At 42.6% G+C, this 6,360-nt stretch overlaps 1 pseudogene; it reads left to right on the forward strand.

The window, feature by feature from the left end:
• The first annotated feature begins 267 nt into the window (after nt 1-267).
• LOC146180114 (uncharacterized) lies at nt 268-1,565 on the forward strand (annotated as a pseudogene).
• The last annotated feature ends 4,795 nt before the right edge of the window (nt 1,566-6,360 follow it).

Here is a 6,360-nt window from a genome sequence, read left to right on the forward strand (position 1 = left end):
GTTTTACGCTCATCCTCCTACAATGCAGGTTCTACTTGCGCTTTTCGCGTTTTGGCCGTCAACGTCATCCTGTGGCTCGACACATGTTACAACGCCCCTTGGAACATCAAGCACATCCAAAGACGAAAGTGATACGATGCCCTTCTTCAGCCGAGTTCCTGCCGTGATGCTCGCCTACGATCTACCAGCCGCATCAACCATGCCATCATCTTCGACAACCGATACAAGTGGACCGCCTGTCTGTTTCACTTTCAGTGGGCACGGGGGCAGAGCTTGCAGCATGATGTTTTACGCTCATCCTCCTACAATGCAGGTTCTACTTGCGCTTTTCGCGTTTTGGCCGTCAACGTCATCCTGTGGCTCGACACATGTTACAACGCCCCTTGGAACATCAAGCACATCCAAAGACGAAAGTGATACGATGCCCTTCTTCAGCCGAGTTCCTGCCGTGATGCTCGCCTACGATCTACCAGCCGCATCAACCATGCCATCATCTTCGACAACCGATACAAGTGGACCGCCTGTCTGTTTCACCTTCAGTGGGCACGGGGGCAGAGCTTGCAGCATGATGTTTTACGCTCATCCTCCTACAATGCAGGTGTGTAAAGCCTTTCCATTATTTACAAAGAAATGCGACGACCCCTTCCTTTTACTGTTCCCGTGCCCACGGGTGTTCTGTGAAACAATTTGCGAGTGTTTCTCTGTGGCGCTGTTATTGCTCTGCTCCGGGGACAGTGAGTCCAACCCTGGTCCCAATACGCGATCCGAATCACTTACGGAAATCGACTCATTGCCGGACGATCCTGCTGAGCAAATGAACACTCTTTTTCGTTTACTGAAAGATGTTCACTCTCGTTCACTGCAAAAGTCACGTTGAATTGACGGCTGATATCAGAGCTATCAAGAATAGTCAAAAGAACATGGAAGCTAAAATCGCCAGTATTCACAAAAGAATAGACGACCTAGAAGAAAAAACCAAAGTGTTCGAGCAGTACGACGCCGATTTTTCCGCTATTCAGTCTTCTGTACATGAAATATCAACGCAAAATAACCAATTTCCATCCCGGCTCGATGAACTAGAAGACCGATCGCGTAGAAACAATCTAATCTTTCATGGCATTTCAGACAGTAAAGAATCTTGGCAGGAAACTGAAGCAAAAATAACATCGCTTCTAAACTCGTCATTAGTCCCATTTTCAGCAGACTCAATTGATCGTGCGCATCGCCTAGGTTCCTTTGCGCCTAATAAGTGCCGTCCGATCATTGTTAAGTTCGGCAACTACAAAATAAAAGAAAAGATACTTGCAATGCGTAGTGATTTCAAAGACAAGGACATTGGTGTTAGTGAAGACTTCTCGGCCTCTACCCGTCTCGCCCGTAAAAAATTAATCGAATTTGGCAACAGTCGGGATGGGTCTCCCAAGTTTAAATTACGTTACAACAAACTGCTTCTAAACCACAAGTGCTACATTTACGATCCCATTTCTTGCAGTGTTAAGGAAACCAAGTCAAGCGATAGCAACGTTAATACCGATGCTACCTCGTTTATTGAAGCCGCAACATAGGAGAGAGTGAGGGGTAGTAGCCATTTTAGAGTAGCTCCCGTTTCTGTTCTTTTTACTAATATTAGAAGCGTGGTTAATAAATTTGATTCCTTATCGTCAGCAGTCGACTCTAGTTCTGCAAACATAATCGTTTTGACTGAGACATGGCTTTCTGCACACATACAAGATTTTGAAATTTTCGAAAATGCGCGTGACTTCACAATTTACCGTTGTGATCGAAATGGCCACCGTGGAGGGGGCGTTCTTGTTGCTATTTCAATCGACATTCCCTCATTGCGCATCCAAATAGACACTAATCTAGAAATAGTCTGGTCACTAGTAACCCTAGGTCATGTGAAAGTGATATTTGGTGCATGTTATCGCTCCCCTTCATATCCCTCTACATTTAATAATGACCTTCATGACGCCATCAACGCGGCTTGTGCATTATATCCTTCGTCCCCCCTATTCTTGCTTGGTGATTTTAATTTTCCAAATATTACTTGGAACGATCCTTTTCCTAGCTTGTTATCCTTTTCAGCCCAAGCCAAAGAATTTCTAGACGTTTGTTCTATTTTTTCCCTAACACAATTGGTATCGCGTCCCACAAGAGCCACCGACCATGTTGCAAACACCCTGGATTTGATTCTAACTAATCGGCCTAACTTAGCTTCTGATATTATATTTCTACCTGGTATAAGTGATCACTCGTTGCTAAACTTCAGTCTCAGCCTGGATTGCCCTAAGCCGAACAAAAAAAGCAAATTGATTCTTGATTACAAAAAAGCCAACTTTGAAGCTATCAATAGAGAATTATCGGCCTTTCTGGACAATTTTTTGACTAACTTTCACGACAGTACTGTTCAGACAAACTGGGATAGTTTTGCAGCCAAGGTAAAAGACTTAACTGAAAGATACGTTCCAAACCGCACCATCATTTCAAATAGTCACGCCCCGTGGTACAACGGCCATATCAGACGCCTTTCTAACCGAAAGAAACGCTTCTATCGTGCAGCTAAAGCATCGCCTACTAATTCACGTTGGACGGCTTATAAACTAGCTTCTTCAGAGTACATCTCCGCCCTAAAAAGCGCTAAGCGTCATTTTCTTTCCAATACTTTGCCTTCCATGTTGAAAACTAACGTCCGTAAATTCTGGCGCGTAGTTAACCCTTCCTCTGAAAACTTAATTATATTACAGAACTCGTCTGGCCAACAGGTTTCCAACACCCAATGTGCATCTTTCTTAAACGATATATTTGTTAAAAATTTTTCAAGCGCTCCTAGTCCTCACTTTCCTGAATCACAGAACTACAACTACCCGACCATGTTCCCAATTTTGGTAGACGTAGCTGGTGTTGCAAAACTTATTGAAAATCTCGACTATCATTCTTCTCCCGGTTTCGATTCTATCAACGCTAAATTTTTGAAAAACACTTCCACTTATAGTTCCATCATACTAACAAAGATTTTTAAACAGTCTCTTGACACATGTACATTACCTACGCAATGGAAGATTGGGAAGGTGGTTCCTCTTCATAAGTCGGGAAGCAAAAACATCGCCAACAATTATCGTCCCATCTCTCTAACAAGTACATGCTGTAAGTTACTAGAGCACATAATCTTCAAAGCAGTGACAGTATTCCTTGAATCAAACTCGTTCTTTACAATGGCACAACATGGTTTTCGTAAGTCGTACTCATGTGAAACTCAGCTCTTATCTTTCACCCATAAACTGCACCACATTCTGGATCGATCCTCATTCGCTGATTGCATATTTTTAGATTTTTCTAAGGCTTTCGACAAGGTTTGTCATAAACTGCTGCTTCACAAACTTCGTCATCTTAACATTGAACCAAACGTTTTAAAATGGATTGAATGCTTTCTTACTAACCGCTCACAATTCGTATCAGTAAACGGTCATAACTCTTCGCTTTCTGATGTGAACTCCGGTGTACCTCAAGGATGCGTACTAGGACCTTTACTCTTTTTAATTTACATAAATGACCTGCCCTCTGAGATAACTTCTAACATGCACCTCTTTGCCGATGATTGCGTTATTTTCCGTGAAATTAAAAACCCTGATGATATTAACTGTCTTCAAACTGATCTCACTGCGATTGCTACCTGGTGTGAAAAATGGTTAATGCAACTTAATATTAGTAAATGTAAATGCATGCGTGTAACAAGGATTTCTAATGACTCGCATGTTTACTATTTGAATAACGTTCCTTTGGAATCAACAAACTCATATAAGTACCTGGGCATAATTATTTCATCTAACCTCACGTGGACAACCCATATTGAATATGTAATTAACAACGCTAACCGCATGCTTGGTTACTTACGCCGTGCCTTTTCGAGAGCTCCATCGTCATTAAAGTTATTGCTATATAAAACACTAATACGCCCTAAATTAGAGTATGCATCATTTGTATGGGATCCAGGTTATGAAAAACTAATCACCGCTATAGAACTTGTTCAAAATAACTCCGTCCGTTTCATTTGTTCTAATTACAGCCGAACCGAAAGTATTACAGCCATGAAGTCCTTCAACTTCCATCATTAGGATCACGTCGCAAAATATCTCGCTTAGTCCTGTTCCACAAGCTCTATCATCATCCTAGCCTGAGTGACGAATTCTTTCTTCAACCTCACTATGTATCCCATCGCATTGACCATCATCATAAAATCGGCCTCGGTAGATGTAATACACACGCTTTCTTACAGTCATTCATACCCCGAACATCGACTGAATGGAACCACCTTCCCGCAGATATTGTTTCCATCAATGATAACTCAAATTTTCGTACTGCTTTAGCTAATATTGTATACTGACAGGACTTTTGCACTGCTTCTTATTGTATCTAATCTTGTGTATTTATTGTTGTATTTTAGATATTTTTGAAATTCATACCCTTGTAAACGATACGGTTATGCTTATTTTGTTTTGTTGTTAACCCACTCCCCTCTTCAATGCCTTTACGGGCCCTGAGGGTATTGTAAATAAATAAATAAATAAATAAATAAATGTAGATCACATACCTGAGGTTTTGCTTTGCATAATGACGTTTCAGTCATGTTGTGAAATATAACAATTTATATGCTTGTTTAAACAATGAATACGTTCCGTAAGGCGTCCCGACTCCGCAGACGAATAGGGAACTGCATAGTCACGACATAAGTGCTGTATTTTGTGATTCTGGTTGCAGGTATGATTATGCGCGCGGGCTAAGTCAGCTGTTTTTATGTGACTACCGCCTGGACAAATAAGAGAAGGTTCGCTCTCAACAGCGACGACGAAGTCGACGACTCTAGGGTTTTCTCCTAAACGAATACTTCGCGCTGTCGCTGAAATAATTTTCTGCCGAAGCGTAGAGAGAAACTTGACCAACACCCGAATGGGACGCTTGCAAGTCTTTCGCAGAGTCGCCAGCTCGTGCATCCTATTTCTCACACCGCTCGAGAGTCTTTAAACACCTGAGCCACACAAATCCACCTGGTATCATGAATTTGGGATCCTTAATTATGCACTCATGCCGTCGAAGCCTACACGGAGATCCATACTCTCGGCCATTACAAGTGACGAGTACTGCACTTGCTTGTAGCCTTCTTAAACGCTTCTCTTCTCGCACTTTTGGCTTCCTATTGCCACCTCTTCTATTCACCCTTATTAATGGAAACATTTATTATTCGCACCCACAAGCGCAAAAATCAGCCGTTATTTCATTCCTTCAGGGAAAGCAAAAATAAAGAACTTTAGCTTATCATCCAGAAAATATTTCACAATATTACGGGCACTCAAGCCAGGTTTACGGAATTCTCATAACTAAGAACTAAGTTATGAGAATTCCGGGGGCGGCAGAAAGTTAGGTGGGCGGATGAGATTAAGAAGTTCGCAGAGGTGACGTGGATGCAGCTAGCACAGAACCGGGTTGATTGGGGAAATATGAGAGAGGCCTTCGCCCTGCAGTGAGTATAGTCAGGCTGATGATGATGAGAACTAAGCAAAAACGCCAACATCGAAAAGCCGATCGTCGCTCATCGGGGATCTCCAAATGCGGAACGCCGATTGAGCTATATAAAAAGAAGGAGCCTGCTTTAATAAGGGCTGTGGTGCGGTTGCGACGAGACTATAGGCCACATTCTTCGTTAGTGCTCCATATACAGCGCGGAAAGGCAGTCTCTGCCATGCACTGAAGCGATGTACGCCCACTGACGGAAATAAAGATTCTAGATCACTGGCCGCGGCGATGTCGGCGGTCAAGGCCTCCCAGGCAGTACTCAGCGTAAGGAAAATCACGGGTCTCATCGACAGGCTGTGAATTTGCTGTTCTGTGACGTGCCATGACTGACTTGATGTGTTGTGACGTATTATGGCTTTGATGTGACTATAGTGACTTCACCTATCCCTCTCTTAAACACCGCTTTTATATCCACTTGCCCCCCTCCCCCAGTGCAGGCTAGCAAACCAGTTTCTTTTACAGGTTACCCTCCCTGCCTTTCCTCTTCCACATCCTCCTCCTCCACTTGTGGTTCTATCTTTGAATAATGGGATAAAACTAAAGTTTTTCATAGATTTGTTTAAAATGTGACACTAACCGGCAAGCGAATTCCCTTGTGCTCATACGGTTTGTGGCCAAGCGGAGACAGTGTGAGACGATAATGCTTAACCTCAAAATCTTAATAACCTGGAATAAATTAATAACTTTGTTGCAACTGCAACAAGTGTGAAATTGTTTGTTCATACCGTAGAAGCATTTGCGCTAGTAGAGTACTACCTTCGCTTGAATTAATTTAGATCACGCGTGTTCTGA

Source organism: Amblyomma maculatum, chromosome 9, assembly GCF_055883805.1.
Source record: "Amblyomma maculatum isolate TAMU_Amacu chromosome 9, ASM5588380v1, whole genome shotgun sequence".
Lineage (NCBI taxonomy): Eukaryota > Metazoa > Arthropoda > Arachnida > Ixodida > Ixodidae > Amblyomma > Amblyomma maculatum.